The 23,386-nt window shown below is 42.4% G+C and overlaps 1 protein-coding gene across 1 annotated transcript in view; it reads right to left on the bottom strand.

Annotated features, from left to right (window-relative positions):
- Positions 1-23,386, bottom strand: part of LOC135484042 (uncharacterized) — a 37,937-nt gene that overhangs the window by 2,247 nt on the left and 12,304 nt on the right. The window lies entirely within an intron of this gene.

Raw genomic sequence — 23,386 nt, 5'->3', positions numbered from 1 at the left:
TCTACAAGGTAGGCCTACATGATTGTCATATCACCCATGCCGTCATTTGAACCTTTTACATCAAACACACACTACCCGTCTTGGCCTACATGGATCTCTCTTACATTTTTTCCAGGCAAAGGATACCACAACGGAAAATGTAGAGCCGAACACCGTTGGGCCGGCCATTCAGGATGAGGATGTAGATGAGGGAGTTGAAATTATCAACCTGGTGAGTAATAATATGTCTTCCCTTGAAAAGCAAGAAGTAAATATATATTATATCATGCTATCGCTTGACAATATTCACATTATCATTTCAGATGATGCAGAGTGACGAGCTTGAGGTCAACAAGCTCCAGGACCTTGGTGTGCAGGACCAAACCCTGCCAGCAACGGCGGACTCACAGGTCTGTCCTCCAGCCTTGGCCCTTGCTGCGGTGGAGACAAGTTTGTCGGCACAAGATCTGGCCAGCTATCAGCGTCGTTATGAAGAGGGCTTCGACCTGACTAGTGATGCGAAGTATATGACGTGGAAGAGACTGAAGGACCAGACTGAGACAGCGATTGCCCACCCTACCAGTGTGTCCCAGAAAGCAGCCCCAGTTCCTGAGAAGCCGGCTGAGAAGAGGGCATTCAAGAGGGGGACGTTCGTCCTGACGTCAGAAGAGGTGTTGGAAAAGAAGAAGAAGGACCTGGAGGGGAAGAAGAAGAAGCAGGATGAGGCAGAACAGAAGGGGAGGAAGAAGGAGTTGTTGACGAAGATGAAGGAGTTGCAAAAAAGAGCAAATGCAGCTGAACGTAGGGGGGCCGATCAAAACATCTGTTTCGTTTGTAAGGGGGTGTACAAGCAGTGTGATAAGGCAACGCATCCATGGGTGGCCTGCGAGATATGCGATGGATGGCTGCATCAATCGTGTATCCCGCAGACCCATCCAGTCAAAGTTGAGAGCAATAAGGATTTATATTGTCACTTGTGCTTCAAATAGATAATCATCAATCTCATCACAGCATCTATCACTCATTCATAACCCTTCATGTAGGTCTTAGCAGCTTAGAGTAAATAAATAAATCTGAGTGTAAAATAAATATTGTAAATTTCCTAACTTTGTGTTATTTCATTGGCTTTGGCTCTCCTTATAATGACACTACCCTACCCTCTTTGCCTAGGCAAACTAATTCATATTAAATGGCTGCCGTAGGCCTAAGGATTGCCGAAAAACAAGATACTTAGTATTCATTAAATTGCATAGTGATACAAGGGACCTCATGCGCTTCCGGGTCTGCTCACCCCGAACAAAGATGGGGCTATTTTTAGACTTCTGTGATTGTCCACATGGCTGACAGAGTTGTAAACCGGTCCGGAACATGGACAGTCAAAAATGGAAAATGACTGACATTATAACCGGTGTAAATTGAACCATTTCAGGTCAATTTTACGGAGTATTCGGGCGTTTTATGACTAGAATACTGATGTGCGAGAATGGGGAGGTTGTGTGCGAGAAAGGGGATGTGGCTGTGTGAGAAATGGTACGTTGAGCGCGAGAACAGGGATGTGTGTGTATGAAATAGGGGGTCTCCCGGGCGACAAATGGTACATTTTGGTGTATCGCCTTTCACTGTGTATTCTCACCATACAACGCAATACATTTAAGAACAAACCTCATTTCCATGATCTGATTCGGTGTATCTTGCCTCTACAGAGTAGTTGGATAGTTGGGCAATGGTTCCGAGGTTTGTAGATTTGGTAAAAACTGATGTGTGCGAGAAATGGACCATTTACCCTAAAACCATACAAGAATTTGTTGTAATTGTGATTTAAAGAATGTCTTTTTCTTAATATAAGGCAAGTAGGTTGCCCAGATTGCCGAGAATCTTTAATCTCAGTCTTTGTATTCAAGGCTTGCCTTCAAACAAGTTGGCTTTTTTGGCTACAATTTCAAAGATGTGCATTACAGAACCTTTGTTTATCCCAGAAAACGTTTGCTTCCAGATTATGACTGACCTTAATCACTTTGATTAACTTTGACTTCTTAAAAGAAGTCAAAACGACAAAATTTTACAACAAAATACCCAAATTTTGGAGCAGAATGAAAAAATTTTAAATCTGCTAAATTCAAAGATTCAGCATAAGAGGTATGTATTTCTGGACAATATACTATAAAGAAGAAGGGTGGCCTGAACACTTAGAAATCAGAAATTGAACAAATAACAAGAATCTGAAAAATAAAACCATGAGCACGAGACCATGAGCAAAACACTCTTAGAAGAAGAAGAATATAGCCTCAACAGATACATTAAAAATTGATGGAATAATGTAAAATATTACTTGTTGGCTCACCGTAGGGGAGTCTATACAACACCGCATTGTCCGTCATCCGTAGTTGTCATCCATACATGGGTCATGGCGTCCGTCATCGTCTGTATCCTATTTCAAGAAGAGTGGCACATTTCTTAACCACAATAATTATGAACTTGAAACTTCAACTATTTATCAAATCTCTTTCAGATCTACCTCAACCCATTTAAATTCCCCTCACTGTGGCTGAGATAAAGATAGCTGAAGTTGAACTGGTGAAGTTTGCTCAGCGGGATATCAATCTAGATACCAGGAGCCAGTCACGTGCCATCAACAAGCTCTCCCCACAGTCAGATGTCAATGGGATATTGCGAGTAGGGGGTCGTCTCAACAATGCGGTATTGCCTCATGATGCGCAGCACCAGATGATACTCCCAAAGAAACATCACGTTGTCGACCTGATTGTTCAACATTACCACAACCTGACAGGGCACTCAGGGGCAGAGCATGCACTTGCAGAAATTAGACAGAAGTTTTGGATTGTCAAGGGACGAGTTGCCATCAGAAGGAATCTGTCAAGATGCATACACTGCCGTAAAGCTGCAGGTAAACCTATGACACAACAAATGGCAGATCTTCCAGAAGACCGTGTTAACCCTCCAACTGCGCCTTTCACACATATTGGGTTGGATTACTTCGGACCTTTTGAAGTAAAAATGGGCAGAGGTCACAAACGAGCCAAAAGATATGGATGTATCTTCACATGCCTGACCTCCCGTGCGATTCACATAGAAGTTGCCGAGTCACTCACCACAGATGCCTTTATCAATGCCTTGCAGCGTTTTATAAGCAGGAGAGGTCGACCAGAAAGGATCCGGTCAGATAATGGCACAAACTTTGTTGGAGGCCGCAAAGAGTTAATGAAATGGCCAGGGCCATTGTGCTCACCTCATGTGGAGGAAAGATGGATAAAGAGCATGGTCTTGTGTCATGTAGTGTTAGGTTTGATGTAGGTCCAAGCAATTACAATTTCCCCAAAATGGCCAATTTACAGTACATTCGACCTCTGTGACCTTGAAAAGTAGGTCAAATCAAAGAAGACCCGGGTGACACATTGAATGGTTGTTAGAATTAGATGTACCTATGATATAAAATTGGTGCCAATCGGGCAAGTCATTACTAGGAATAATGGCATTTTGAAGAATTTAGGATTTGGCCCCCTCCCTGGAGGCCAAACGGCAAATCAGATCGCACCAAACTTCGGTACCTGAGATCACCTGACCAAGGGGTACATGTGTACTTAATTTGTGATCAATAGTCATTGCAGTTAAGAAACGTGCCATAGTTACGGCCTGACGGCGAATTTACGCCATTTGACCTCTGTGACCTTGACAAGAAGGTCAAATTAAAAACCTGTGTGACATATACTGTATGGTGGTTAGATGTACCCATGATATCAAATTGGTGGCAATCGGGCAAGAAGTTAAGGAATAATCACATTTTTAAGGTTTTTGGATTTTGCCCCCTGGTGGTCAAGTGGTGAATCATATTGGACCAACCTTTGGTCCCTGAGATCACCTGACTAAGGGGTAAATGTGTACCAAATTTGGTATCAATAGTCATTGCAGTTTAGAAACGTGCCATCGTTACATCCTAACGGCTAATTTACACCATTTGACCTCTGTGACCTTGAAAAGGAGGTCAAATCAAAAACCCGGAGGATATATGATGCACCTTTGCTAGAAGTACCTACCATATTTTTTTCAAAATTTCCCGACTACTATTAAGGGAGATATTGCATATTTTCACTTTTAACGTTTGTCCCCCTAGTGGCCAAACCATGAAACGAATCGGACCGAAACTTGGTCTTCCAGGTGTCATTACATAAGGGTACATGTGTACCAAGTTTCAACTCAATAGCTCTAACAGTTACGAAACGTGCCCTGCTAACGGACGACGGACGACGGACGACGGACGACGACGACGACGACGACGACGACGGACGACGGACGCCACGGTATGGGATAAGCTCACCTCTGCTAAGAGGTGAGCTAAAAAGGGCATTGTCTGAATGGAACCTCCAGAGAATCGAGGAACATATGCGGCAGAACAACATCCAATGGATATTTAACCCTCCAGCAGCCTCACATATGGGTGGGGTATGGGAAAGACTGATCAGATCAGTCAGGAAGGTCATGTCTGGGATTCTGAAAGAACAGGTGCTTTCTGAAGATGGACTGTCAACCCTGATGTGTGAGGTGGAGGCGATTGTAAATGGACGCCCTATTACCAAGATCTCTGAGGACCCAGATGATTTAGAACCCCTCACACCAAATCATCTCTTGCTGCTTCGTAAGGGACCAGAATTACCTCCAGGCCTCTTTGTAAAAGATGATCTATACAGTAGAAGACGCTGGAGACATATACAGTACCTTGCAGACTTATTCTGGGTAAGATGGACGAAGGAGTATCTTCCTGCCTTACAGGAAAAACAGAAATGGCTGACGCATGAAAGAAGCGCCAAAATTGGTGACATTGTTTTGATTGTGGACAAGAGCACTCCAAGAAATGCCTGGTCACTAGGTCGAGTCATCGAAGTGTATCCAGGAAAGGATAACTTGATTAGGTCAGCTAAAGTTAGAACACAGTACACACAGCTGGTACGACCTGTAAACAAGTTGTGTTTGGTTGAGCCTGTCGAGGACACCACGGACACCGACACCGCCACTGTTTAGACAGGGCTCACTTCTCATTGGCTTCCTGCTGTGTGCGTGATGCAAACAACTCCATCTCAGTCTTGTCAGGTGATACCTGTTGGGCGCATGTCAGGAACTTTTGATGAATGATTATGCTATATTCCTTTAGGCCTATTTGATTGACATTCTTAAATTAGATTTCATTTATTTTAATAATTTGACCTTTTATTTTATGCTTATTGGATAAATGCTTGTTGAGTACGTGCATTTATGGGGCCGGAATGTTGTAGACAAAGTCAAATTAGCACTTTATTTTAAATGTTTCAGTCATATATATATGTATCATTTTTCGTAAACCTTTTGCCCTTGCTATATCAAGGTCTGAACTTTTCACCGAAGCTTCGTGACATACTGTAGCTAGGATCCACATCTGGATTTGGTTAAGTTGGAGACTAGCTCCATTTGACAGTTTCTCTCAATAACCAGTGAGGCTAAAATCATCAAGGCGGCAAGACGTGCCCCTTTAACCTTTTCTTTGTCTGGACAGAAGGTCCAGACTATGTCTAAATTTGCTTAGTAAACCCAGCTTTGTAAGTAATGTTCCAATTGTCAATTTCTCAGTTTTTTCTATTGATTTCTTAATTTTAAGTAGTTATGATATTACATGTATTTAGAATTCTTTGTTTCAATTGCAGATTGAACCACATCCACAGTAACACACACATCAGAGAATTGTAGAATTGTATGAAGTTCGTTGTGCGTCTCAATAAGCATATATTTACGAACAGCGTTTTTACGTTCATTTATATCACAGGATATATACAGTTTCGTTTGTTTTTTCGTATGGACCTAAGCCTCACTCCACATATACGTCAGTACGGAACGTATAAGAATTATCTACAGACCTCAGGCACCGCGATGGGAACTAAAGTTGCACCATCCTTTGCAAACCTTTTCATGGTGGATTTAGAGGAAAGGCTTGCTTACGCTCAGGACATCAAACCTATGTTCTGGGGCCGCTTCATAGATGATATCTTTGCTATGTTCACCAACACCAGGGAACAGGTTGAGGAATATGTACAAACCCTCAATTCTCAACACCAAACTATCAAATTCACTGCAGACATATCTGACAGTATGGTCACGTTTTTGGACACCCAAATCAAAATTGCACCAAGCGGGGAAGTACATACTGACCTTCACGTCAAACCAACTGATGCTCACAATTATCTATTGTACACATCGGCACATAACCCTTCATGCGTTAAGGGCATCCCCTGTGGCCAATTCCTACGCCTACGCAGGGTATGCTCCAACATGGAGGATTTTGAGACACAAGCTCTCGAACTAGCGCATGACTTCATTCACAGAGGATACCCTAAGCACCTCATCGAACAGCCCTCATCAAAGCACATCGCCAAGACAGGGATCAACTTCTTAACCTTCCTACTCAGAATCAGGACATAGAAGAAACACCCCCTTTCTTCTTCATCTCCACTTACAACCCGGATCTCTCAGCACCACGATCAATAATCAAGGAGAATTCAGAGATTTTGGCACGACATAGGAACACACTTCACCTATTCGAGATGAGTGATCTGCCAGACGACCACGTCATGCCCGAGGGACCCTTTGTATGCTGTGGTCTTGACGTCTTTGGCCCATGGACCATAAGGGAAAAGAGAAGTGATATTAAGAAATACGGTTTGATCATAACCTGTCTGGCATCACACGCAGTCCACATTGAGACCCTAAACTACATGTAATCTGATTCCTTCATAAATGGCCTAAGGCGCTTGTGACAGCAGGCAATATGAAATATTTTCTATTTTGTTTGGCTGAAGACGACTCACAGTTAGCAGCTCTTAGAAAGCACTTTGGACGGGTCAGGCTCTGGCATGAGTGGTACAAAAAGGTTGTAGGCACGATGGACCACTTCCTGTTAAGAAATACTTGATTCCTACACCTTTCAAGATGTAGTCCCATTTTGATTTAGTATATTTCATGATGGTTGAAGTTTAACACATCAACGTTTGGGTTAGTTTTCATGTTAGATTTCAGGATATTTCCTTTGGTTTATTCCTTGATTATTAGCTGTAATTAACGGAGTATTTATTTGGTTACATGTCCAGGATTTGGGATTGCCAACTTCCTCCCATCCTTTTCTCAAACATGCTCTTGTCTTGGATAGATCAGAAACATTTATGCTAATTTTAATCTGACATATATCAGCGGAATCCTAGACCCCAGAATGCGGCAAACACGGTATTTAGAAAGCTTTACCTTTATTGATATCATGGAAGTGATATTTCCGTTTTCTGGTCATTCATAGATAGGTATTTTGGACATTTAAAGTGAGCATCAAAATGAGCCATGTGGATTCTTTGTTCTCCATTACATATGTACTTCATTTCTTAATTCATTAGTATAACCTTTGACAAGTAGCAATGTGTGTCCCTCGCAGGTCATGTTCTATACATCCAGAAAGTGTGGAAAATCATACGAAGTAAATCGACGTGTCGTCCTTGGAATGACTACAATTGGAAAAGGGTTACAAGCCCTTGAATGCTCAGATCTGAATATGCCACAACCAATGACTGCTGACAGTCATAAAAGTACTTTAGATTCTGTCACTGAAGCTACAGTTGTGGAAGCCCAGGCAAGTATGCGGAGAGCAGCTGCTCTTGAGCATGAACTGAGTGGTGCAACCAAAGATGCAATTACAATGTTAATTGCAAGGCCATGTTTGACGGCATGTTGGAGAAAGGGTTAATATCCTTTAGGATTATTTGTTGTGCTGCCTGGATTCAGATGGCAGCACACACTGGTCCTCCTTACTTCAAATATATTTATACCTTTTATACCATACTACTATTATTATATAATCCTACATGTATATACTATTTAAGTGAATGCTTGGTGTAGCCCAGTGCCATTCCATTAAAGATTCTTCATGTCCACATACATATATGAATTATTCTTGCAGGTATGTTCATGGTTTTCATGGTTCCTATTTGTGTGAATTATGTATATAGTTAGTAGGCTATTCCATTAAAGATTCTTCATGTCTACAGACATATATAAATTATTATTGCAAAGAAAATTGGCCACTGGCCAGAAATATCGGCAACAGGCACATGGACGAAGCGTGGGCATTCCTCTCTCCAAGGCGGTGTGACTGCCATTTCTGTAGAAAGTGGGAAGTGCCTGGACTAGGAGCCTCTAAACAAAATATGCACAGGATGTGCATATGGGGACACTATGGTTGAGGGGAATGCTGAGCATGATACGTGGAAAACAAAACATAAAAAAAGTGTGAACGAAATTACGACGGGTCTGCTCCATCCATGGAACCAACAGGAGTCAAGAGAATGTTCGAGCGTTCAGTTGTGACCAACAAACTTCGATACATCGAATATGTTGATGATGGGGACTCAAAATCAAATGCAAATGTCAGAGAGGCTGGTGTATATGGTGATGTTGAAATAAAGAAACTTGAGTGTGTTGGCCATGTACAGAAACGTATGAGGATGGCCTTACGAAATTTGAAGAAATCTTCGTCGGGCAAAAAGTTGTCAGATGGAAAGAGAATGGGGCATGGGACGATTGACTGACACCAGGATAGATAAACTGCAGATTTATTATAGTCTTGCTATACGTAGAAATAAAGGGGACCTTGCATCTATGAAGCAGGAGGTGATGGCTGGTCTAAATCACAGCGCGTCCACAGATGAGAAGCCTCAACATGACTTTTGCCCAGTAGGTTTGTAGTCTTGGTGCAAATGGCAAAAAAATGTGGCAGAGAGAAATGAACTCAGAGAGACACTGACTGCATCAAACAAGGGTGTAGAAGGTGCAAAACGAATGACAAAAAAACAATTAGATAAAGCAGTTGATGATAAGATTCCCAAGTTTGTGCATAAAGACCCACTCCCAGCCGCCATTGTGAAAGAAATTACCCCGACCTACGAACGTCTGTCCGAGGATTCCCTTCTGTCAAGGTGCTTAGGAGGATACACTCAGAACAGGTGTGAGTCCATTAACCAGTTAATTAGGGCAAGATGTCCAAAGCAGACGTCCTCAGTCCGGAGTCAACTTGATTTTGCAATGGCGGATGCAGTTTGTTCAATGATGGAAAGGGGTGCCATGTGAACATTCTGAAACACTTGAAGATTGATAATCCTGGTGTACACACTCTGAAAGGACTAAGTAGACATGATACAGTAAAAGTAAAAACATCAGAAAGGAGAAGTACTATTCTGGCAAATAAAATCCGCCAAAGCAATAGGCAGGAGCGAAATAAGGCAGAGGAAGAAGCCATTATTCTAGAAGGTCCCTTATATGGTGCTGGCAACTTCTAGGTTAAAATGGTAAAAAAACCTTTAAAAATGCCAATAAATATCCAAAAACAGTGTAGAATTGATGTTTCAAAGACAACAAATAATCAGAAAGCTTTCACAGGGGATAAAAAACATGAATAATAAGATATCAGTGCCTCCAATGTCTCTGTGATGTTCAGCAGATTTTTCTAACTCAAATTTCTCAAAATGGCAGTTTTTGAGAAAATCTTATCTTGTGGCGGTCATAATTATTTCATTTTCTGTCCAAAGACCCCTCACAAAAACACGATATAAAATATATTGAGCCTTTTTATCCAAAAAATCCTCTGACAATTCATAGATCTCAGTTAAATTTAACATTTCAAACAGAAATGAGCTATTTGTGACTAGGGGTTGATGAAATATCTGTGCCACAGTTTTGAACGAGTTTGGCTCTCAAAATGTCGTTTCCATGGTAACGATGTAAATAAAAACCAAAATATTAATATTTAATGAGGTATTAATTAAATTTATATCATTAGTTTGTTTTTTTACTGTGATAGAGTGCATTTTTATCATTGACCCAGAAGACCCCTTAACCCTTAAGCTGCCCCTTAACCCTTAAGCTGCCTATAGGACGTACGTTGTACGTCGTCATTTTGGTAATTGATGTGCCATAGGGACGTACAATGTACGTCCCCATATTAAGTATCTACTGTGCCTGGGTCTAACGTTATTAGGACGTTTCTCGTACGTCCGATAGGCACATCAGCAATTATAAATTATGTTTACCTAAAATTTCGTCAGATGGCAGCACTGGGGTGACTTGATACCTGGATGACCAACAGACAAATTTCACAACAATGGCGTCGTCACGTGCTGATAAAGCAGGTTGGTTTTATGCCGTTTTTTCGCTTATTTCTTTACCGATTTCGTTGTAGTTTGAATGAATAAAGGCTGTACACATCGGAGATCATTGTCATTATTTACTTGGAGTCAAATTTTGAGGGGGGGGGGGTACTTGGGGGGTGGGGAATGGGATACATTGGTTTTGACATAACCACGTGGTTACTCAGTGGCGCAAAATTCAAACTTATTTGGACCAAACATGCCACAGGACATTAGAGGCAAGATAGGCCGTCATAATTTTGAAGCTGGTTGGGAAGTGTTCAGTACTAGGCTTACTGTGCATTCTAATTGGCCAATAAAGTCAATGGCGCCAGATTCAATTTCAAATTCAAATTTGTGAAAAGTAGTAGTTTTACAAACATTGCCTGAGTGCTTTTGGTGATACTCTGCGTAGGTTTGCTGGTGTCCTGCGGATCAGGGAGGTTTGCTAGTGTCCTGGTGATCAGGGTGGGGTCTAGGGGGTCAAGGATGGGAGGAGTGGGGGTGGGGGTGGATCGAGGGGGTCGGATCTAGAGATGTGATTGTAACTGTACTGTTTTTTTTCAGGGCCTTCTGCATCAAGCAGCACTGGCCCAAGGCCAGGTACCAGCCAAAGGCCGACCCCTAGAATGAATCTAGGTCAAGTCTTGGAGATCTTTCAGGACTCAGACAGCGAAGATGGGGGCCTTGATTGTGATGACGAACTTTCTGACTATGAGGATAGTGAATCTGACAATCCTCCTTCTCCTCAATATGATCCTATGGATGCGTCTGATGGCACAGACGACGACGGGGATGATTTTCAGCCTCCGGACATAATGGATATGTCTGATGCTGATACGTCTGATGCTGGAAGTGATGACCATGGCTCTAGTGGTAATGACTCTGATAGTGATGGTAATGTTCCGCAGCAGGCTCAAGCTGGCAGAGGTCGTGGCCGTGGAGCAGGGGGGCGAGGACGTGGACGAGGTCATGCAGGAGGACAAAGAGGTCGTGGTCGTCCACGTGGTGGTGGCGGGAACGTTGCTAGGATGCAGAGGGATAGCCGGGCTAATGTTATGACTGACTTGCACATGGCAGACGCACACTGGGTTGATGCGAATAATACGGCGCCCGTTGTTCACCCCTTCAGAACGGCTGCTGAGGTTCTTGTTGACACTACCGACTTCAAGGCAGTCGACTACTTCAAGCTCTACCTTGATGACGATCTGATCAACCACATTGTGACGCAGACGAACAAATACGCAGATGATTACATTCGTAACCCTCCTACTCCTCTGAAACACAAGTCTCGATGTCATGACTGGATCCCCACCAATGCTGAAGAGATGCAGACATTCCTTGGTCTCACCATGCTGATGGGAATTATTCACAAGCCGTCGATTGCCCTATACTGGTCAACAGACCCACTATATTCTACTCCACTTTTCTCCCAAGTCATGCTGAGGAACAGATATCAAGTTTTTCCACCTGAATGACAATGACACTGCACTACCAAGGGACAATCCAGATTATGACCGTCTGCATAAACTGCGCCCATTCATTGACCATATGATTGAGAAGTTCCAAACCCCCTATGTGCCAGGCCAACACATGTCTTTGGATGAAGCAATGGTCCTTTGGAAAGGACAGCTCTCTTTCAAGCAGTTCATCCACTCTAAACAAACACGGTTCGGGATAAAGGTGTTCCAACTATGCGAGGACAACGGTTATACCTACCAATTCAGGATCTACACAGGCCAAGGGATGCTTGAAGATGTGGTTTGGTCAAAGACTGAAACTCTTGTGCTTGATATGATGCAGCCACTCCTTGGCTTGGGGTATGAACTCTATACTGACAATTACTACACGACTCCCCACCTCCTGAAGCACCTTCATGAGAACCAAACGAACGCATGCGGTACTGCTAGGAAGAACATCACTGGCTTTCCTAAGAAACTCATTGCAAGACGCGTTGAACTACATCACACTGCTGCACTACGGAATGATCAACTTCTTGCTATCAAGTACAGGGATTCCAAAGATGTTCTGTTCCTGTCAAACTTCCATGCTGAGACTGTGATGCAAGTTCGGAAGAGAGGTCGTCGTGACGAGATGAGAGACAAACCAGTCGCCATCAACACCTACAACCAGTTCATGGGTGGTGTGGACAAGACAAGTCAGGTATTAATGTTCCATGAGTCTGGTTTGTTACAAATTCCTTCCACTAATCCCAGGTTCATTTCAATTTCCTATATTTCTTCTTTTCAGTTGATACACCCCTACAACATGGCCAGACGGTCTCTCAAGTGGTATAAGAAATTGACAGTGTACCTCCTGCAAAGCGCGATGGTGAATGCACACGTTCTCTATTGCAAGCAGGTCAAGAAAGTGCCCTTCCTGAACTTTGTTCATGATGTAAGTTCCATGAAAAGTATCCCAAATTTCCATGTATACTTTTTGTTTGGATCAATCCTGATAATTTCCATTTTTTTCTAGGTGGTTGGAGGTCTGCTGTTCAATGGGGTCTTCTCAAGAACATCGATGCTGCAGCAGACGCTGACCCTCTGGCGGAAAACATTATTCGGCTGACGGGAAGACATTTCATTGAAGAGATTCCTCAAACAGGCAGGAAGGCACGTCCACAGAAACGATGTAGAGTCTGCACCAAAGCGGGTCACCGAAGAGATGTTCGATATCATTGCGCCGATTGCCCGTCCAAACCTGGACTACACATGGGTGAATGTTTCAGGGCCTACCATACAAAAATAAGATATTAGGATGCTGTTTATGAACCAATGGTGACAATATGGCAATATGGTGTCAATAAATAAAGTTTATTGAGTGAAAAAACACATTTTGTTCAGTTTTTGAAGTTTCCCGCCAATTTTGGCGGCCATATTGGATTTTGTGACGTTATATAGGTAATTTATAATTTGCATATTCATCACTAGGTAATAACCTTTACAATATAGGGTCTATTTTGCCATTTTGGCATAAAATCTAAAAAAGCCTATTTTTCCCTAAAAACCCCCGGCACACGGGTTACACAAGTGGCCCGGCACTCAAAGGGTTAACTGGTTACTAAAAGACCATTCTTGAGCTTGATACAAGTATATCACACCTTTGGTGTTATAAAGATGATTTTATATTCTTGGGTTTAGCCCTGATTATCAGTTGTACTTGTCTGGCCATCATAGGCCGGTGTAGCTTTAGGATGTTAGTTTCTTATACCCTGTCTCTGGAGATAGGTTTAGCTTTAGCTTTAGGATTTCTTTCCATTCATTCTGATCTGTGAATTCAAAATAAGCGTTGTATCTTCGTTCGGTCTTTTACGGCATCAACGACATCCATAAGGTGTTAGAAAGATTTGTAAGACAGAGAATGATGAAAGATTTATCAATAAAGATGCCCGTATATCGTATAAAGAGTGTTTGTTCATCAGAACGATTGGTCCACCACCTGGGGCGGCTGGATTCCGGACAGAGTCCACGACAGAAGTTACAGTGCTTCACAGCCATAAGAGGCCCCTGTAGGCTGTTCAGGTGTGACCGGGGAAGTAATTTCATGGGTGCAGAAAAGGAGATAGCCAGAGCACAGCAAGAAATGGACCATGATAGAATCAGTGAATTCCTGGTATCAACAACGTGGATTATGTAAAACCAATATTCAAGAAGAATGTCCCAGGAGCAAGCCATATGGGTGGGGTCTGGGAGAGGCAGACAAGATGCACACATGGTATACTGACTCATCTGATGAAAGAAAACGGAAAACAACTGGACGATGAATCTTTGAGAACGATGATGTGCGAAGCAATGAGATTATCAACTGTAGGTCCCTCACAGTACAACTTAGAGGATCCGGAGCCACTCGAACCCCTCACACTGAACCACATCCTCACAATGAAGACGCAACCAGTATTGCCTCCTCCTGGAAGTTTCGAGCTTCCAGATCTATACCTGGCCCAGAGATGGCAACATGTTCAGAATTTGACTGACCAGTTTTGGAGACAATGGAAGAGAGAATTTCTCAACCATCTACAAATGGGAAAGAAGTGGAACACTGACACTCGGAATCTCCAAAAGGGAGACATAGTGATTTTGATAGACGAAGACGTCTATAGGAACCATTGAAAGCTAGGATGAGTGGCAGAGACATATCCTAGTGAAGACAAGGTTGTCTGAAAGGCGCAAGTTGTAATTGGCAATAGGAACCTTGACAAGAAGGGGAAGAGAACTAAACCCCCATCCATATTGGCCGCCCGGTGTCCAAGCTTGTGCTCCTCCTCGCCATTGATGATGACAATAAGTTCTAGTTGGAGTAACTGTCCACAGCCCATGTATAGCGCTTGTTGCTTTGCTCGAGTTTGGGGGACCGACATGACCTGTACCTGACCTAATCTCAACCTGCAGTCCTGATTCTGGTATTCCTACCCTCTGTTATTCATATTAGAATGACATATTTTTAAAAATTAGTCTAGTATTATTAGTATTTTGAGAATTCGTAGTTGCATAGCCTCGTTGTTTCTTGAGAGGGTGAGTAATCTTGTTACTCAAGCATGCCTAGCTTGTTTTTAATATAAGTATTGTTTTGAGCCTTCCTGTGAGCTGTCTCTGATTTTGAAAGGGAAGATCAGTTCCAGCACATTGCAAGTATTTTCTCAGTTTGTTTCTCTATCTTGAGACGTGTGTTAAATGAGAATTAAAAAACGGTTCATGACCATAGTTGAAGTGCTACTTCTGAAGTATGGGTTTAGAGCAGAACCACTAAATTTTTATGCTTGAGTTTCAGATCTGCAGATATTTTCTCATACAAAACAGCTTTTCTCTACGAAAATGGACAATCAAAGACGAAAAAAGAATAGTAAAAGGATGCCTAAGAGGAAGCTGTAATATATTTGCCTATATTCTGTCATGTATTCCTGTAGTTTGTTGTTTACTAGTTCCTTTGAATAAACATAGAGGCCACTGCCGAATAGTGTAAAACCCATGTTTGAATTCTTTATTCATGTCCTTCTAAAGAGGTGAAGATTTAACAGTGGCGACGAGGATGGTTTTAACCCGAATGGTTTTAAAAGTGCATCAAGTGTTTGAGCACACGTACAAGCTGTAAGTTTTGTTGGCAGTCCAGAACTTTAGCTGCATTTTAAGTTTGAAGTGGACACTGTTTTCATTCAGTACACAAAATCCAAGATGGCGGCGTCCACATACATTGGTAGTGTTGGGGGTTTCAGGGCTGCGTACCTGTACGAAAATCCCGTATTTTGTACACAAAAAAAACCATTTTGTACGTTGTACGATTTTTGCTTCTCATTGTACACAATTTTTCCTTTCAAAAATACGCTGAAATTAATTGTAAAATACGAATAAAAAAGGTCTTAAAGGGAACTGGAACCGCCGAGCGATTTATTCAACTTTTCGACTTTCACCGCCCAAGAAAGTCAAACTTCCAACTTCCTATTCGAGTTCAGAATTGTAGCTCCGCCCCCAGTGCCCGAGCATGCGCAGTTCAATTTGTTATTATTGAGAATCATGTGAGAATCACATGAGTCATGCGATCTTTCATTCATGAGTTTTCGTAGTAAATTCCATAGTAGTGACGTCACTCAATGATTGACAGCTAGGCGCCATGTTTCATTCATGCCTCGTTCTGATCACCCGATACGCGGGAAATGAAAACGAGGTCATACCAACTGGCTTGGCGGTTTCAGTTCCCTTTAACTTGAATGTTTTCTCTGTGTTTTGTACGTTATTCATTCCCCGATAGAAGAAAAACTATACAGCTCCACCCCCGGGCGCACGTGAAAACGGACCCGACATCCACATTATCTTGCGCACTTTAGTTGGCACATATAGTAGTGACACCTCTGGATAGACAGACGAACTATAATTGTTGCAGACGATAGTCTCACTCTCGCTATAGATCCTATCAATACACTAGTACAATACATTTTACACTGCGATTGAGCGAGACTTCTTCATTCATTGAAAATGGCTGAACATGCTGAAGGCAGTAGCTCTGACGCCCGACGAAAACGCGCTCATGTGCTTGTGGATACAGATGATGATGATGCGGCCGATACAGATGATGGTGATGTTGATGAAAGAGGAGGTAGGCCAAAGACGAAGTACTACCCCCAAGCATATTTGACGCAATATTCAAAAATTCCAGGCATAAAACCCTCTAGAAAAGGTGCATCACATGCGTACTGCACGTACTGCAGGACGCATTTTGATCTAGGCCATTCCGGTAAATATAATATTGAGAGACATCAATTAGGGAAAAAGCACATGGTGGCAGCAACAGCTGCCAAACGAAATAGGCCAATTACAGACTTTATACCACAACAGAATATAAGTGGTGACATTGACAGAAAAGTGATTCGCGCTGAGGCGATGTACACGGATCTGATAACGGAACTTAATCTTCCTCTTTCCGTTGCCGACAAATTCAATAAGGTACATAAGAACGCTTTTTCTGATTCGGAAATCGCCAGACGGTATCAATGTGCGAGAGACAAGACCACAGCGATTGTTAAGCTGCAAGGAAGGGAAGAGTCCAACAGTGTTGGAAAGGCAATGAAAGAAGGGCCATTCGCAATAGCAACAGATGGCAGCAGCGATGCAAAGCTCAAACAGTACCCTGTAGTTGTAACCACAGCAAACCTCTCAGATGGTGTAGAACAGAAACTGCTAGGCATTCCATGCCTTCCATTGCAGGATAAGTCAACAGGTAGGTCGGATACTTGTCGCTTGCAATCATTATTCATTTACATTTTATACTCCAAACTCTGGTCATTTGATCAAAAAGGCCGTAATGGAAGGGCGGGCTAGACTTTCAGGGCGCTCGTACAAATATCGATACTTACTTATTATTTGTTCCATATGCTCAGGTATTTGGTATATATCAGATCGTTCCTTGGAATCTAAATAGTTGAATTTTTGCGATTAAAGTGTGGCAGTTCAGAATGGTTCCATTTCTAGTGAGAACCAAGTTTTTCTTTCTGATTTATCATTCTAGGGAAGAATATCGCCAATCTTGTTGTCAATCAAGTGAACAAATACGACGTACCATGGACCAACTGCATTTCATTTGGGACTGACAATGCCCCTGTAATGACTGGAAGGAATAATGGTGTTATTGCTTTCCTACGTGAGAAACATCCTGTGATATACATGTCTGGGTGCCCATGTCACCTTATACACCTGGCAGGTGAGAAAGCGACTGCTACACTTCCATTCACTCCTGTTAAGTTAGATGAAGCTTTAGTAGACACGTATTACTTTTTTGATAAGAGCAGCAATCGCCTGGGAGAGCTTGAGCGATGGCAGCAATTTCATGAAGTTGAGCACCAGAAAATCTTAAAGCATGTGTTCACACATACTTCAACATGATGTTCCAAGTGCCAGGACTTGTTTCTTGTGCTTTTATTTTAAAGTTATTTGTGTATTTTATGCTCCCTGTTTTACAAGGAGAGGATGCAGGGCCAGGGGCATCGTGCAGTAGACTGAGCAAGCACAAACCAGGGGCTACTTTGAGCAGCAAAGTCAAAGTTGTTGTCCTTAACGTGTTTGAGTTTTTTCAAACGAAACATCCGAAATGGACAGTCGAAAGCTGTGTCAATAAGACTGCTGAAGCATGTGGAATTGGAACAACTTCAGTTTGGAATGTGAGAAGAGAGAAAAAAGACACCGGAACGTTAGTGACCCCAAGGAAGAAGAGGAAGACCTCTGAAGAAGAAAGGATGCCTTCCCCTAGAATTAATGATTCATTTGTACGTTCTTTCCTCAGACGTCTTGTCCATAGTTTCTTCATGAACAATGAGCCTCCAACCCTTGACAAGGTGAAGAAAGCGTACGACAAAAAGAGAGAGGAGGAGGATGGAGAGGAAGAACATATCCCAATGATGTCACAAAGCACCATGTACAGGTTGATTAAGAAAATAGGATTTCGACACAACAAAAGGAGTAGGAAAAGTTTATTGATTGAACGTGATGATTTAATCAAATGGAGACACCGTTACTTACGTCAAATTAGACATTATAGGGAGGAGGGTAGGCCAATTTTCTCCCTTGACGAAACTTGGACATTTGCCGGGATGACAACCCCAAAAGCATAGGCTGACATCAATCTTATGACCGCGAAGCAAGCCTTCTTGGAAGGTTTTGGGCGTGGATGCTTGAAAGATCCAACAGGGAAGGGTGAAAGACTCATTGTGCTCCATGTTGGCAGTAATTCTGGTTTTCTGGATGGTGCAGGATTGGTCTTCCGAACCACTGGGAAGCTGGCAGATTATCATGGTGATATGAACAGTGCAATGTTTGAAAAATGGTTTCAAGAAGAACTGATCCCAAGGCTTCCAAACAATGCTGTCATTGTCATGGACAATGCCAAGTATCATTCCCGTGAACTTGACAAAGCACCAACTAAAGGCTCGACAAAACCAGTAATGCAGGATTGGCTACGAAAGAATGACATTAAGTTTGAGGAAAAGATGACGAAACGGTTGCTTTATGATCTGATCACAGAAAACAGGAGTAAAGAAAAAAAATATGCTGTGGGATGAATCAGCAATGGAAGCAGGATTCACAGTATTACGGTTACCTCCATATCACTGTGAACTGAACCTGATAGAAATAGTTTGGGCGCAGGTAAAAGGGTATGTTAAAGTAAGAAACGCAACAATGAAGGTGAAGGATGTAGAGGATTTAACAAAAGAAGCATTGACAAAAGTAACAGCAGAGCAATGTAACAATTATTGTGAGCATGTGAAGAAGGACGAAGAAAAAATGTGGAATCTAGAGGGTTTAATGGATCAAGTGGTGGACAGAATCATTATAAGATTGGGAGAGGACACTGATACTTCAGACTCAGAAATGGAATATCGGCCTAGTGACAATGACAGTGATGATTTGGACTTTGCAACTTTGGAATAAATCATGATGGATTATACTTGTAAAAACACTCTGGAAGTGAATATTTGACACATGCAGGTAACACCCCGTATATTTCTTACAGCATGCTATCAGGAATCATCAAGGTTGACTCACTGGAAAATCGGAATGGGGTTTAGCCACTTGATAGCATAGTAGGTCACATGTGGTGATAAGCATAACACTGCATTCCAATGCGATAGCTACTGCCTTTGTGGATGGTTTGCCGCCACACTCTCCTCGGAAATAGACTATAGATTATATATTGTCCTTTGTACATGTAATCTCACTTTGTTTTGATGTTTTTGTTGTGGAATGGTAAGGTGACTTTTAGACATAGCTAGCAGCATATTACCCTCAGATCCCAAGGAGGAAAGAACCGTGCTGCTTGGAAGTCAATTTTCATCTGTTGTGGATTTGCATTTTCTTAAGAATTCGTTGGTGTTACAATTTGATTATGATAGGCTATGAGGATATCAATCAGAATATCTTGTGAGGTAAGTCTATTTTACACCATTCTGACGCATTCAGTGCACTCATGTTTTAGAAACGCTCAAATTTCAATTGTCATTTAAGAAATCCGGATCTTATCCTCGAGTGATTTCAGAGATATATTTCATGTAGCACTGGTAGACTAGTGCTAGATTGAAGGGGAAATGATGCCCGTTCGAACTTTACTTCTTAGTTCTACATAATGACACAAAATATATGTCTTTGTATCAAAAACGGAAAATGCCAAAATTTCAGAGCAATTTTTATACACTATTCCAGGTTCACCCTGTTGAAAATAATGGATCCAGAAAACACACAGTCACAAGATCAACAGGGACGTTCGATTGATGAACCAACTGAAGAAGAAAGGAATGGTTCATTGCCTTCTGTGAATCGGGATGAATAGGCAAACTAAGAACCTTCCCAGGCATTAATATATGTTGTCCTTGATTTCAGAATCATATCTTTTCGAATTAATACTTGAGCATCAGCTCCATTGGGCATGAAGCACTAATGTCTGCAGTCTTTTTTAGAAAATTGCTCCTTCAAAACCTACATGCAATAGAACTTATCTACCACTGCGATTACTTTTTCATTGGATTTACGAAATGATCCTGCAGCCTCCAAATATTAATGTATCTGGTTCCTTTTCAGGATAATGAAAATCTCCCATCCAACTGTTTCATCTGTGGAAAATCTACTGAAGAGGACAGCAGACTGAAGACCCTTGATACAACCCGACTTGCAGTGACGAATGCAGCAGCTTTTTGAGCCAAGCTAACGAAAGACAAATATGAAGACGTGACAAGGAAGATTTCAAGTGGTTGTGTAGATGGTAAAAAGTACCACCCAACTTGTTATCGGCAATACACTGCTGTCAAGAGACCAAAGGAAGGGGAGGAACCTCCAGCTAAGAAGGCACGAATAGAGACAAGAAAGAGCAGAGCCTTGCCAAAGACGGACAAGCACGGCCTCCTGAAGGGAAGATGTGCCTTCTGTGGCAAGGACCGAAAAAAGAAGAAGGGAAAAGAGGAACCACTGATTTCAATTGCAACAAAAGGTGGTTGTGATACACTTGTGCAGCGCGCCCAACAGTCATCAAACAACCACTTCAAGAGTTTGATAACAGGGGGCATAGATCTAATTGCAAAGGAGGCTGAATACCACAAGTCATGCAGTGTACAGTTTATGCACGAGACAGAACCGCCGGTCCCAAAAAATGCAACACCTCATGATCTCCGCAAGAAGGTGTTTGGATCACTATTCACCTTTATCCGCTTGGAAGTAATCACTAATGAAAGATCTTTGTTAATCTCATCGTTGTTAGATAAGTACAAGGCAGAATATTCCAGCAGAGGACTGGTCGTGATCCGCAGGATGTGGTATCATACACATCACAAAACTTAGTCAGGAAAGTCCAGGACAAATTCGGTGATCAAGTCTGTATAAGGCTTGCCGACAATGAAGGGGAAATTACATTTCTAAGGCGTCACTCACTGAGGAGCGGGCACGAGCACAACTATATGATGACACCAAGGAATATGAGGAAAGTGAGGAACTGATATGGGCAGCCCTTCACCTCCGCTCGCAGATCATGAAATTGCCAAAATCGAAGACTCCTGATCCAGCAACAGTGCAGAATCTGAAAGAAATTGCGCCAGAGATACCACAGCAGTTGGACCACTCTTTCAGAAGCCTACTAGGTGGCCTGACACCAACTTTCCAGGGTTCAGAGAATAGTGTGATGGACAGAAAGGTTACATCAATGGCATCGGATGCCATTTTCAACGTTACACATGGTACTGTAAAACCCTGGAAGCACACTGCTATGGGACTGGATTTGGCATCGCTGACTGGATCAAAATTATCCTTGCAGATTTTGAACAGGGTAGGACATAGCATTAGCTATAGTGACACAAAAGGACTTGAAACAGAATTCGCTTATTCTGTTTCATCTGATGATCGTGACGCTCCTGATGGTATTCGCCTTATTCCAGATCGTGCGACTGCCTCTGTCTGGGACAATAACGATGCGAATGTTGAGACTCTGGATGGAAAGGCAACACTCCATTCTACAGGTGGGCACACCTACCAAAACATACTCTGTACCTTTATATATGCACTGACATTCAGATTTATGAATATGACTAATAAGGGAGAATATCAGTGTTATTGTCATTCCTTCATCACTGTATATTCAGTGAGGCCCTTTGGGTGTGTCTGGTAGGGGCACCCCACCACTGAAAATGTCTGTCGATGCCCATCTATGATATCTGGGATTGTACTGAACATTTTGCAATTGGTTTCATTCAGTTCGCTTTCCAGTTGATCAAGCTCAATTATTGCGTGGCCCTTTGGGTGTGTCTGGCAGGGGTACCCCACCACTGAAAATGTCTGGCAGTGCCCATCTATGGTACCTGGGATGGTACTGAACATTTTGCAATTGATTTTATTTGGTTCGCTTTCCAGTTGATCTAGTTCAATTCTTGGGCGTAGCCCTTTGGGTGTGTCTGGCAGGGGTACCCCACCACTGAAAATGTCTGGCAGTGCCCATCTATGATACCTGGGATGGTACTGAACATTTTGCAATTGGTTACATTTGACAATAGATCAAAACTTGTGCACATTGATCAGATGTTTCAATCACATGACCTAAGTGAGTTACCTTTCTGTGGTCAAGGTCAAAATCTTGAAAATGATTTTGAGTTCAGGGTTCCCCCCGAGGTTGATGTAGAGAGAACTGAAAGCACATTGGTGTCTGAAGACCAGATGTTAAGTAGCCCAACTGCAACATCAGCATCAGCAATGAATGGGGCAAGTAGTTCACCAGGTGTGAGGGAAAGCCCAATACCTCTTAGAAGATCCACTAGAGCTAGGAAGCCAGTAGCTAGACTAAATTTGTAAATGAGATGTTGGTGCATTGAATAGAGACATATGGTGCGTGATTATAGTGTGTGTAAGCAGTGGGAAAGGTTGTGCAAATTATTATTGGTATGGAGAGTTGAAAATTTAAAGGGGGAGCAGTGTAATATATTTGCCTATATTCTGTCATGTATTCCTGTAGTTTGTTGTTTACTAGTTCCTTTGAATAAACATAGAGGGCACTGCCGTATAGTGTAAAACCCATGCTTGATTTCTTTATTCATGTCCTCATGAAGAGGTGAAGATTTAACAGAAGCCACCTGTGAATCGATATGTTAGAGCACGTTTGAGCCAAGAAAATGATGAAGTTGAGAGTGTTTTGACTGACTCTGAAAATTTGAGTGACACTGCCAGTACTTTACAGACTGGTGATGGTGATGGTGATGGTGATGGTGAGTAGTGCTTTCGCCATGTTCCGTCGAACATGGTGGTACAGTCTATGATCGCATCCTCAGGTTGGTTCTGAAGGTCGTGCTCCACCACAGCAGCCCGTGCCATGCTATCCTCTGCCTCAGCCCTTGTTGCCTCGGTCACAACATCCAACGTGGTTTTGTAGACATCTTCAGCCATGGGATGCCTCATAGACTGTACCACCATGTTCGACGGAACATGACGAAAGCGGGGCTATCTGCAGCCAGTGGGAAAGTACTGGATTATGAACCATTGAACAAAGTGTGTAAAGGGTGTGAGATGGGGAAGAGATTCAAAGAAGGGACTGCAGAGTTTGAAACGTGGTCAGTTGAACACAAGAAGAGATGCGCGAAGAACTATGAAGGCTCCGCTCCTTCGATGGAACCAGCTGGTGTTCAAAGGATGTTTGAACGCTCAGTAGCGAACAACAAGCTGAAATACATGAAGTATGTGGGGGATGGGGACTCA

The sequence above is a fragment of the Lineus longissimus genome, chromosome 3, assembly GCF_910592395.1.
Source record: "Lineus longissimus chromosome 3, tnLinLong1.2, whole genome shotgun sequence".
NCBI lineage: Eukaryota > Metazoa > Nemertea > Pilidiophora > Heteronemertea > Lineidae > Lineus > Lineus longissimus.
This window is presented reverse-complemented; position numbering and strand designations above follow the sequence as displayed.